General features: G+C 43.7%; 1 protein-coding gene across 1 annotated transcript in view; it reads right to left on the bottom strand.

The window, feature by feature from the left end:
* The window catches only part of TAFA1 (TAFA chemokine like family member 1), a 647736-nt gene extending 635974 nt beyond the window's left edge, over positions 1 to 11762 (bottom strand). Inside the window, exon 1 of the mRNA XM_068253830.1 lies at positions 11657 to 11762. The gene's annotated coding sequence lies outside the window, so the exon portion shown is untranslated. The remainder of the gene's footprint in view (positions 1 to 11656) is intronic.
* Between the last annotated feature and the right edge of the window lie 1560 nt (positions 11763 to 13322).

Here is a 13322-nt window from a genome sequence, read left to right as displayed (position 1 = left end):
TGGAATGCTTGCAATGCAGTGTAAGGCTGCAGGCTGCATAATAAACACAGATCAGTGAGTAAATGGAATATGATTTTGTGGCTGGCAATCCCTCTTTAAGGGTCAGGCCTTGGAAGTGCTTGCCCATGGAAATCTCAACACATCATATGCTGCCTTTTTGTCCATCTGTTGCAGCAGCAGAAAGACCTGTTACTTTACTGAAGATTCTGCCAGTTGCTGGCAAAAATCACAAAATTAGCATACAAACACACAAAAATGTGGACAAAAGTTCTTCCAAAAAAAACCAGAAAAATTGCAAATGCAACTTGATGCAAGCGGTAAATCGCTGTTAGTGTTGATGTTCTAATTTGGCATAGTGAATTTGGAAACCTGAATACTCCCGACCACCGCTGTTCAGCACCCGAATTAGTGGACAGGGTCAGGAGGAAGTATTGGAGTCACATGAAGTGCAACCTGACACTCAAGGCAGTGAACTCCTCCTGACCTCTACTCGTTATGGTGCTAAATAGCTGTGGACAAGAGCATTCGGGTGTTTAAATTAACCATGTTGAATTCAAATACCAAGACTTATCGCTATAACAAGCATGAATACCAGGGCCCAATAAAGGTATACATTATGCCAGTTTAAGGAGCCCTGGGGCAAGCTTAAACAGGGAGCCCCTCTAATCCCCCCCCCCCCTTCACCTCTGATAAGCACTACCCCACTGCTCCCTGAGGCCCCTGCACAGTAGATAATATTATAAAGAGGAAGAGCGGAGGAAGAAGACTCTTCTTGCAGCGAGTGAGTGACCTGCTGCCATTTAGAGAGAGTGCAGCAAGAGCGCCAGCAGCATCCAACCCACGCTCTGCAAGACCGAAGAGCTCCATCCGGCACTGATCTACACCCACACAGCGCACCGGCAGAGCTAGGACAGGCAGCGGCTGCACTGTCTGTGCACTCTTTAGCCGCACTCTCTGCCTCTCTATCCGCCGTGTGTTATGTGTAAATATGTTTCGAGTAATAGAGAGGAAGCAGACAGTGTGGCTAGAGAGTGCACAGACAGTGCAGCCACTGCCCGCCAGGATGTTCAGATAATGTGCATGTGCAGGGGCCTCCAGGAGCAGCGGGGAGGGGACAAACATTGACAGGGATAAGGTCTGGTGGCGCAGGGGTCCCTGCAGAGGTCTGGGGCCCCCGGGGAAATTGCCCCCTTTGCCTCTATGGCAGCGCCGACCCTGAGTATGTTCCTCTGATATCAGATGCATCTGGCAGTACAGTATGTGCAACTGAAAGCTGTGTTTAATGCCCCTTGGAGACAGGTATTTTTGTAGGCCTGAGAGGAAAGCCTTAAAATTTCTGTTATTTATGTACTTAGTAATTTATTTTTAATTGCTCCACTCTGTGTGCCTTTCCCTTTGATAGGCTGCAATCATGGTCACAGATAGCATCTATCTTTTGCAGCTGTAGGAGCCCTAGTGCTACATCTCCATCCCACCCCAACCACAGTAAACTGAAATGTATCAGCATCTTATGTATTAGAGGAACTATTTTCTTGTGTGTGGCATGTCTAATGATAGCTAATAAGCAGCTCTGACACATTTGTCATGAGCTTGAGGATGTAGCAAGGGTGAATATATTTGTCAGTATTATCAAACGTTTGTACATGTGTGAAGAATCTGGCGCCATTGTTCAACAAAACATCCCCAACACATACATAAGAGTTTACAGAGGGCAGGAGACATCTCACATGCAATTTCTCTTGAATATTGATGGCGTGTCATACAAGAATAAATATAGGAAGAACAATTGATTTAAACAGCTGGTGGGTTCATCAAAAAATCAGATTTTTTTGGTACCAACACTGTGAGCTAAATCTGCTGTGAAATAGATGTGCAAACGCTGACCGTTTGACAGATTTCCGCCCGAAAACGATCGATCCCGTTGATCTGTCCACGTGGAAAATGTTGCTCGATCGCCGGCGGGTCGGGAGTGCATCAATAGCGACGTTCGAATGTCCGATGACCGACGCTAGAGGCAATACATTACCTGTTCCACCGGAGCCTGTCCCCGCACTCCCTTCTCTGCACTGGGCTCTGGCTGGCTTTACTTACTTCCTGTCAGGGGAAGTTTAAACAGTAGAGTGCCCTCTACTGTTTAAACTTCCCCCAACAGGAAGTAAAGTAAAGCTGAAGTCCAGAGCAGAGAAGTGACAGTGGAGACCGGGGGACTCACGCCGACTGGATCAAGTAATGTATGCAGGAGATGGCGGCAGCAGTGGCAACTCCACAGATTGTGAATCGGTTTCATAGTGAAATCGATTCAAAATCTGTTTGCAGTGTAGGCAGCCAATAGACCCCTCTTTGATCAGATCGATCACAGAGGGATCTATCTGCTGGTCGATCTGGTGGCATAATCGACCTGTGTATGGCTGCCTTAAAGAGAAACTCCAACCAAGAATTGAACTTTATCCCAATCAGTAGCTGATACCCCCTTTTACATGAGAAATAGAATGATTTTCACAAACAGACCATCAGGGGTGCTGTGTGACTGATTTTGTGCTGAAGCCACTCCCACTAGAGGCTCTGAATACCGCGGTACTCCTGGCAAACTGCCACAATGTAACAATGTTCACAGACAGGAAATGGCTGTTTAGAGCTGTCTAACAGCCAGAACAGCTAGAAACAGCTACATAACATGCCCACAGTAACAATGTCACCATGTAATACATGTCAGAATGTGAATCTGGGAGAGGAAAGATTTTACAATGAGCAAACACTGACTAAATCATTTATACATAATTATGGTAAAAATGAAGCACTTTTTTTATTACATTATTTTCACTGGAGTTCCTCTTTAAGTGTACAGACTGCTGATCAAGGAGGTAATGCTTGTAAATAAACGCTTTTTAGCAGGGCAAATGGGGTTTACAAGCTGTATCAGTGAACACCTGAATGTATGGGGTTTGCTGTCTTCCTGTAGAACTGCACCATTCAACATCCCGATCTAGTGGCACAATCCCCCATAATCAACTCTTCCACCTTTTGCCTCCTTCTCTTGGAGCTCTGGCCGAACCATCCATTTATCACCTCTTCCAGCTCTGCACTGATCTCACCGCCCCTGGATCAGAGAGAGCGTCATGGGCAAGCCAAATGTGCAGTCCTATCCATTCATCTCTCTACGCTCCCTCAGTGGTGATTGAATGGACTATAGAAAGTTAGACAAGTGGGCTAAATGGGCTGATTTTAAACTTTTAAAGAGGAGCTGTTAGGTATAGGGTCTCAGAGAAAATAAACACATATATCAGTAGCTAAAGATTGGCTGTACTTACATTACATATGCATTTCACTGTCCACGTTTGGATTTCACAGAATTTGTATATAGTATATGCAGAGAATGATGCTCCTGACAGCTCATGGCAGGTTCCATGTTTGTGAAGCCAAATGTGTCGTCATGTCCTGCCTGCTTCTGATCACAGAACAGCTCATACTGAATAACACTAGTTTGCAGTGAATATTAATGAGCCATGTGGCTAGGAACAATAGCGGACTCCTGCAGTGTACGCTGCCCCAAGATTTATCTGTGCTGTGGCTGGACTGAGTTTTAGAATCTGCTGAAACTTGATCCCGTCTTCTCCTTAGCAGCCGAGGAGAGGGCCCCAGAATGCTTTGCAGTATGTTATGCGGCTTGCGTCCTGCTTAGGTCTAAGCTGTGCTGATAAGCACACATCAAAGGTAAGAGAGATCTTTATCTTCAGTAATGTCTTTTTGGCTTCCTTCTAAACTGTTTAACACAGGAGACTAGAGGTTTAAATTAGCTTCTGCAGCCTGACAGTTACTCTTTAAAGCAATTCTGCAGTTATAGTCCAGAGGCTTCCCATTTTTCAACCACTTCAGGATTATTTTGAATACATGATAAGACTAGTGGATTCTAAGGAAGTCCTATTTAGGAATAGGACTACAAGTTAATTCATTTATCTCATCAGTTTATTTGAAAGGATTTGCTTGAAAGGGAACCTAAAGTGAACATTAAAAAAAGTTTGACTTATCTTTTACCAGCCACCGGCAGCCACCCTGTTCCCACTCCCCACGCCATCATGGAACGATCCTCCGGTCCCCCGCCAGTGACTACGTTTCAATTTTGGTGACGGAGCCTGTCACTGGTCACTGAAAATCTCATACTGCGCATGCAAAGGACGCTCCGGCGATGGGAGCATGATCGAGGACGAGCACAGCCAGGGCCGCACAGGCGCAGTGGCCGGCAACTGGATCTGTCACCCGAAATAGAAACGTACTCACTGTGGTGATGGTGATGGCGTGGGCACAGGGCGGCTGCAGGGGGCTGGTAGAAGCCCCAAGAAAGTGAAACTCTTTATTTTATGTTCTCTTTAGGTTCCTTTTTAAGGCTAGTTCACAGTGCTCACTTGCATTGCAGAATAATTCTACATGTCAACTCACTGCTGATACAGTTCTATGGGGCTGTTCACAGTACTTCGGTGTAACTGATTGCATTAGTCTAACTCGCTGCATCCAGGCTTTGTATTAAAGTCTATGCCCAGGTTCCATTGCAGTTTACACTCATTATAACACATGCATTATGCAACTGACCACTGTGAACTTAACCTAAGTTTCTTCAGAGGGAAAAATCTGAAATGCATTGTAAAAGCTTTATTAATCGGGGACATATGTATATTTTATATGTTTACATATCAATTAATTACTGTGGTAGCTCATTTACATACTGCTGCTGTTACAACTGTACATGGAATTCTGCTTTAAGCCTCGTGTCCCCTTTCTGAGCTGAAGAGTGGCCTCTTGGTGCCCAGATGTGACACGGGCTATTTGTTTTTTGTTAATCTTTCTCCCTGTGCACTGCAGACAAAGATAAATATTAAACAAGCTGAGGACTGTGCCTATGACAAATGAGTTTTTATTCTGACACATTGGGAGCAGTCTTCTAATGCACAGACTGTCTTTCCTCAGCTTCCCATGGCTCTATTGTCAAACCAGAATGCTAGCCATTTCAAAGCCGAGTTCTAGGCAGATTGAGGTCATCTAAGATCTACAACATATGAATCCTGTTGAAAAATGTTTCATACGCCTGAGCCTCACTGTAACATGCCGACTAAATTTCCAATTTTAGCAGCCCTGCTGAGTGGCAGGCTGCCGACGTCTTCCAGGCCCCCGCTTATCAATCGTTGTTTGAATTTCTGAATTGAGAAGGGGAAGAGATCTGTCACATCTACTCTCACCAGGTTGCCTTTCCATCATATATCAGAGGGAATTGAAGAAGAGGAAGGTAGGATTGTTGAGCTCGTGAGCACTGAAGATAGATGATATGTATGAGAACTTGTTGGGTCTGGCATGGATGTGTGACAGGTTCTCTTAAAATATGGCTAACCTCTGGGCTCTCTAACCTCTGCTATTGGCTGCTAAATTGGAAGCAGGGAGTCATTATCGTTTTACAGCAAATTTATTTTAATGAAATTATGCTCATTTACAGTAAAAACGAACAAACATAATTTATACCATATGCTAACTGGATAAAATATAAGAAGCCACAGTGAGTTTAAAGAAAACCTGTACTGAAAATAAAAGTCAAAATAAGCATACACAAGTCATACTTACCTTCCATGTAGTCTACTCCTCAGTGTCTTTCTCCTGTCCCGCGTCCTATTTGTTCACTATGATCAAGGGAATTTTCCGTCCTCCATTTTGAAAATAGCCATTACCCCATAACAGCTTTCTGGTCAGCACACAGTTAAACTGTAACATCGCCCACTTGAGCCATAGGGAAACATGAACATTACCTGGTACATCCGTTTTCCTCTCAGCTATCACTGACAGCAACTGATATTTTACTGACAGCAACTGATATATTTCAGATCTGACAAAATATTGTCAGAACTAGATGGGATTATTGTCAGAAGAAAATGGTGAGCTTCTGAGAGGAACTGATGGCAAGGTAACTCTGTAATGTTCACTTGAAGTTACCTCATGTGTTTATTTTAAATATTTTTACTCAGTACAGGTTCTCTTTAACTCACAAAACAAAGAGAAGATAAACAATTCACAAAGAATAAACTGTATCCATAAATATATAATTATTATTGCGAGGTGTATTAAAGCAAACCTGAGTTGATATGGGACCAGTGACGTAACTAAGGAGCTTGGGGCCCTGGGTGCAATTTTTACAGACAGCTGCAGTATTAGAGAGGTGTGTTTACAGTAAGGAAACAGTTTTTTAAGGATTACCACTATGCAATGCACATAATGAGGAGTTAATTCCCAACATAGCACAAAAAAAGCTAATGAATGATGGAGGGTCCCTAGTGGGACCCCTATGGTCCAGGGGCCCCTCTGCATCCCCTATTGCTGCACCACTGTAGGGAAACGTAGGGGTTGATGCACATAATAGCGGTAATACTGCCGTGCACACACATCGTATGCTAATATTGCCCTTCCTTCCGCCAAGTTACACTATTAGCACGACTTGCTTAATAGCATGACCATTGACTCAAGTAGCATGACCATTGCTATGGTAACGAGTTAGTTACGCACCTTACTGTAGCAAAGATCACGCTACTTGAGAACCACAAGTGCCCATAATCAGATAAACATAAGTACAAATAGTAATAGTCCTGCTAAGAAATTGTCTGAAGTCCCTTTCTGTTTTCCTGTATTGTATGTGTTAAAAAAAAGAGTCAAACGTGATGTCATGCGCAGGGCCGGCCTTAGACTTTTTGCCGCCTGAGGCAAATTTTGAAAAAATTGCCGCCTCCGCCCCCCCCCCTCCCGTGGGGGGGCCGCCGAGCTGGAGGGGTAGCGGGCAGGACGGGGGTATTGGGCCTAGCGGCGGGGAGGGGGTCGGACCCCTCCCTCCCTCGCCTGGGTCCCTCGATCTGCGCTTTTAAATATAACTGTAATATGACTCACATCTACCATCTCATCTGTTATTGGTACATCAGGTCTGATCTCATCTCTCTTCAATCCATTTCCTTTATTCCAGTCCTCCAAAGGCCCGTACTTGTCGACTGACTGATGTTGCCCATCGGGGATCTGACGGTACCTGATCCCTCAGGCAACATCGCTAGGCCAGACTATACAGACGCGTGTCAACTGTAAAGCTGATGATGCGATCTGTTGCTATGCGAGGAGGTGGAGGGACGATGGAGTGCGCACACATGATGCCCAGCGATAGGTGGGATGTGTGGCATGGCCAAATCAATCAGCCGTCGCTTGGCTGAGTTGATGCACTGGACATTGTGGGCTGTTGTACACACACCAGATTATTGTCTGAGGCGGTCATTATTGGCTGCCTCAGTCTTGCATGTATACGCAGCTTAAGAATTTCTGTCTAAATAACATAACAAAGATGTTGTGTATACTGTATGTATGGCCAAAGCAAGAAGTGTGGTCAGTTCCCAGATTGGCTGGCCAATGTAGGAAGTGGCCAAAAGATGTGGCCAAAGTCAAATGTAGGAGTACCTTGGTTGGGGAGGTGACAAAAAAAGTGTTTTCTACAAAATGTGCGACCTGCAGGCCTATGCCTAACACTAACCTTCACCTGTCTTTTGCCTAACATTAATCTCCACTCTCCTCTGCCTAATACTAACCTCCCCTCTCTTCTGCTTAAAATTAACCTGCACTCTTCTGTGCCTAGCTCTAACCTCCCCTCTCCTGTGCCTAACACTAACCTCTCCTCTCCTGTGCCTAACACTAACCTCTACTCTCCTGTGCCTAACACTAACCTTCCCCTCTTCTCTTCCTAACCCTAACCTTCCCACATCTCCAGATTCTATGCAGGGCTGTGGAATTGGAGTCGAGGAGTTGGAGCAATTTTGGGTACCTGGAGTCGGAGGTTTCATAAACTGAGGAGTCGGATGATGTTTACAAACCCACAATCCCGGTAAGTATTAAACTAAGGAGTCGGAGTCAACGAGTTGGAGGCATTTTAGGTACCTGGAGTCTGAGTTGGAGTCAGAGGTTTCATACACTGAGGAGTTGGAGTTGGATGGTTTCTGTACTGACTCCACAGCCCTGATTCTCTCATGTCCAAGAAAGTGACATGACACCTGGCAAATAGTGAAATGGCAGAAAAGCCATTTTGCACATGGGCTGGCCAATGTTGGACTTTATATTACAACTAATATTGGTATTACAACTAAATTTGCCATTTTGAGAAGCAATGGCTGGCCGGTTCCCACCTATCTGGCTTTGGCCGTAACACATATAAGTAATGCCATTACGTGCATACAGCCTTAGACAGCAGTGAGTGGGTTTGCAGGCAGAGTCACCAGGCCAAAAACCAAATCTATATAAGTGCTTTTATGTGTACAAACTACTGTATTATTTATTGAACAGGGGGTAATCTGGTGCTGCTTTGGTTATTATGACTTAGCTATTCACTTTATAAGTCACTTATACTTTACATGATTTGGATTATGTGCAGTTCACATTTGTCTATTAAGATATTTGGAATATTCCAGCTATTTGGAATATGAATGCGTAGGCGATGTGCACTGGGGGCTTGTTAGGTCAAGCAAGTAAGCTGTGATTATAATAGCAGTGATCTATTTTGATAATATGCTGACTGGCTTGCCATCCATACACAGAGCTAGGCATTTACTGCGGATCTTCCTCCCCGATATAATGCACCTCATTTGCCCAAGCAGAGGCTGCAGGAGTTTAGCCTGAAACAATATAAATATTAATTTACAGTTTTTTTATTGGAAACCAATAAGAACATTCAGTGCAAGGGAAAAAGTAGGAGAAATCATATAAGTGGTGAGAATGAATCCTAACAGAATAATACTTAGCCAGAGTTTTAAGCAGTTTTGGAACTTATTCTTATTACTGATTACTCTATACAAATGAAAGCAAGTATCCATGAGCCAGCAACTTCCAGTCCGCAGAAAAAATGATCGTTCAGCTGAACTCGGGGTGTTTTTAAAACAGGGAAATTGGAAACAACTGTATAAATGATTATAGTTTTCAGAAGCACACTAAAAGATCTTATTTTTAAAGCTCTAGTTCACTGTACAGGAGTTACCATTGTTAGTAAAACCCATTGGCCTCAATTCACTAAGCATTACTGCATTTGGTAAAGCTGAAAACAGCTGATTTTACAGATCACCTTACCAAATTCCAATTCACTAAGCCTATTACTGCACAGAAAATGAATATTACCGACTAGTGAGGTAAATTACAGACTTGTGCGGTAAATGGCTCAGGAAATGTCAAGAAATTGCGAAAGTGGGCAAAAGTTTTTGATATTTTTCTCCAGCTCATAGCAGCCGATAACTCACTCTTTCCATGCTTCCTCTGTGTGGTAACATTGACAGACAGCCATTAGGGACAGCCAGGCAGCCAATAGGAAAATCCACACAGCCCTGCTTCTCAAGCCTCTGAGGCGCTCAGCGTTGATGATACTGGCAGATGCTGTTTACTCCTATCGGTTATTGCCTGATGAAGCGGGATTGTACCCTGCGAAACGTGTTGCACTTTATTTGGAGTATTCAATAAAATTGTTTTGACTGAAAATCCATAGTCGTATGTTCTGCTTGGAGGAGGTAAGTCCACCACTACCTCCTATATTACCAAGATGGGTTTTTAAGTTCCTTTAGTGTTTTTTTATCCTGTTGGCGCCTCTGTTATCCTATTATCTAAGCTGAATGTAGCCTGTGCACCTGTGCAACTTATAAGTGTCAATAGAGTCAGCAACACTGGACAGATATTGATGATGAGACAGAACCATAGCTGCAGAGCTGACCACAAAGAGTAAATATGTCAGCATAGAGAGTAGCTTTGCAGGTTCAAGTGAAATGCACTGTATTTACAGTGAAGACTAGCTGGTGTTCCCTCCCAGTTCCTCCTCAACTACCATATGTAGGCTACGATGGGATATGTGGTGGAATTTGGTTGAAATACAGACTATTGTTCTGTCAGGTAAGTGGAACCTGACAATGGCACATGAAGACAGTTTTGTAAAGCCAGAAAGTCAGGTAATAAAAAATAAAAATTCTAAAATGTTTATATGCAATGCAGAACACCTTGTACAATGTAACTTTTAATTCATATCCACACAATGTGCATTTAAAAAAAAGCACAAAGCTGAATTATGTCTTTAAAGATTTTGTCCACCCCTGATCTGATATTCCAGGGATGTCAGTGGCTGAAACAAAGCCGTGTTTTCCAATCCCAGCCTTTCTGAATGATCAGAGGTGAAATGTACATGGAGCATGTTGTGCCTACACAGTATATGTGTAAAGACAGATGGATGCATTGTTCTAACATGGCTGTTGTTATCTCGCTCATTTCCTGGCAAAGTTGCTGAAAAAATCAATATGGTAGCACTTCCTGTGCTGAGATGACAGTGTGAGTTAGTTACTGTGATTCCACTCCTCCCGCTGGAATCTGTGTTTCTCTGCTTTCTCTTTACTTCCTTGAATTAATAAAGTGCAAGCTTCAACCTGAAGACAGCATTTCCCTTCCTGCTATCTGCACCTTCCATTATCGCGCAATGGCCAGCCAAGCTTCCAAGTGATGACAACCATTGGGATTCAGCATTGTCTGCAGGGAATGAACACAGCTAGAGAGCAAAAGAACTAGTTTTTTTTTGTAGGTTTCCAGGAACTCCAGTCCATGGAACATTGCTATGCCATAGGTGCCAGCACTGCACTGGTATACTTAGAGGCACTACAGACTTACAATCTAGGTTTGATATATTAAAAGCCAAATAAGGGGGCTTTCTTGTCACGTGCAGCTTCATTAAAGTTGTATATTTGTTTAAATGTCCCTGCGGCCCTTTGGCATGGGCCAATCCTCACAGAGTTTAATTAAATGAATACAGTAGTAAAAATTTGTAAACACAAAACAGAGGACACCAAGAGCCCAATAGTGCAATATTGTCTGGTAAGCTCAATATATAATGTAATGTCAAAGGTTCTTATACTCACAAAGGTGGGTTACCATCAGGCAACCACTTGGCAGGCAGGTGGGGGAGTATTAGTACTTGACCCCACTCAGGTATAAAAGTTGCTCTCTGTAGATAGGAAAATGGGGAAAGAACCCCTCCACCAGGGGTGGACTTAATCGTGCTGTAATATGTACAAACAGAGGCGCCAAGCAGAGTAAAACAATGTTCTAAAAATGATAAAAAGAGGGAAGTCGAGGTGGACTTACCTCCCTCTGGTAGTGGACATATACTCAAATGCAGAGTAAAAAATATACAATTTATTTACAGCTCCATAAAATTGCAACGCGTTTCGCGGTCAACATTTCCGCTTCATCAGGCAGTACAGGAGCATATAAAACTGGTTCAGGTCCATAAAGCGTGTGAGCTCACAAAGGCGATCACACGCTTTATGGATCTGAACCAGTTTTATATGCTCCTGTACTGCCTGATGAAGCGGAAATGTTGACCGCGAAACGCGTTGCGATTTTATGGAGCTGTGAATAAATTGTATATTTTTTACTCTGCATTTGAGTATATGTCCACTACCAGAGGGAGGTAAGTCCACCTTGACTTCCCTCTTTTTATCATTTTTAGAACATTGTTTTACTCTGCTTGGCGCCTCTGTTCATACATATTACAGCACAGTAGTAAAAATGTTTCTGTACCGTGTTAGCCAAACAATATATGTAGGTAGATAAAAACAAAGTCTTGTAAAAGTAATACCTTTTAATGGCTAACTGATAAAGTTAAATAATGCAAGCTTTCTGGGATCTAATCCCCTTCTTCAGGCATATTTACAGATGTAAGCTGTAGTAAAAAACTGATGCAGGTAAACAGCAAACACGAAGATGGCAATTGTGCTGGTTGCTGTTTAGCAGTTAGATGTCAGGTGATCAGCAAGCTGGAGCCAGTGAGCTCATGCAAGCACACATGAAATCTAGCAGGTTTCTGAAGATCATGAAGCCAAGTAAATCATGTTGCATAAGGAGTCATGAATCCCATTCCACAATTTAACCCTTCTGTTAATGTCTTGAACATTTTCATAAATTTGTACTCAGAAATCTTTCTTGCTTGTTCATTTTTAAAGTTACCCTTAAGAATAAGTACTTTGAGATCTTGCATGCTGTGTCCTTGTTCACAGAAGTGTTGGCCCACTGGTGTGTCCATTTTACCCTCAGTCATTTTAAAGCGGTGATGGTTCATTTTTGTGCGCAGTTTTTGTCCTGTTACTCCTATATAGATTCCTCTTGAGGGGCATTTCATGCAGCGTCAGAGGCGGACATAGGCCCGTGCAGACCGTGCCGCCGCACAGGGGCCCCATGTCCTCCTCTAGGGCCCATGCAGTTGCACCAGTTAGCGCCTGATTATCCTCTAGGCTTTTCTCTATGTATTTCTCTTTAAAACTCAAGAGAAACAGTTATAATAATGTGTACCCCAGTCATATGCAAGTTTAAAATGTGTGCTACATTAATACAGTGCCTACAGAATGTGTCTAGTCTCATGTACTTCTATCTTATCCGCATTGTTTGGATCCAACCATGATGTTATGACCATGCCCACTCACATGGGGCCCGCTTTATTTATTCTGCACAGGGGCCCATTGTTGGCTTTGTCCACCACTGTGCAGCGTATCATGTATACAACATTGGATGATTCACAGGAAAATTGGTCTGATATTTGATGATATTTCTGTGAGTTTGGTATTTGTATTTGGCTTGTGCACAAGATATAAGGGCAGGTCTCACACCTTGTGTTATTGCAGGGTAATGTGCCTGGAGATTCTGGTGTAGATAATGCACTTCTGATAATCATTTGTCTCAAATTGGGAGGTTGTCTGAAAGCAAGCAGTGGTAAATAGAGTTGGGCCGAACGGTTCGCCGGCGAACGTGGTTCGCGCGAACGTAGGTGGTACCCGCACGCGAACCTTTTGCGGAAGAAGTTCGGTTCGCCCCATAATGCACTGAGGGTCAACTTTGACCCTCCACATCACAGTCAGCAGGCCCAGTGTAGCCAATTAGGCTACACTAGCCCCTGGAGCCCCACCCCCCCTTATATAAGGCAGGCAGCGGCGGCCATTACGGCCACTCGTGTGCCTGCATTAGTGAGAGTAGGGCGAGCTGCTGCAGTCTCTCATATAGGGAAAGATTAGTTAGGCTTAACTTCTTCCTGGCTGCATACCTGTTCTGTTCAGTGAGCCCTCAGTCCACTGCATACCTGTACTGTGATCCTGCCACTGCATACCTGTTCAGTGATCCTGCCACTGCATACCTGTTCTGTTCAGTGAGCCCTCAGCCCACTGCATACCTGTACTGTGATCCTGCCACTCCATACCTGTTCAGTGATCCTGCCACTGCATACCTGTTCTGTTCAGTGAGCCCTCAGCCCACTG

Source organism: Hyperolius riggenbachi, chromosome 9 (genome assembly GCF_040937935.1).
Source record: "Hyperolius riggenbachi isolate aHypRig1 chromosome 9, aHypRig1.pri, whole genome shotgun sequence".
In the NCBI taxonomy this organism is placed as follows: Eukaryota; Metazoa; Chordata; class Amphibia; order Anura; family Hyperoliidae; genus Hyperolius; species Hyperolius riggenbachi.
The sequence above is the reverse complement of the archived record's forward strand: the minus strand, read 5'-3'. Positions and strand labels throughout refer to the sequence as shown.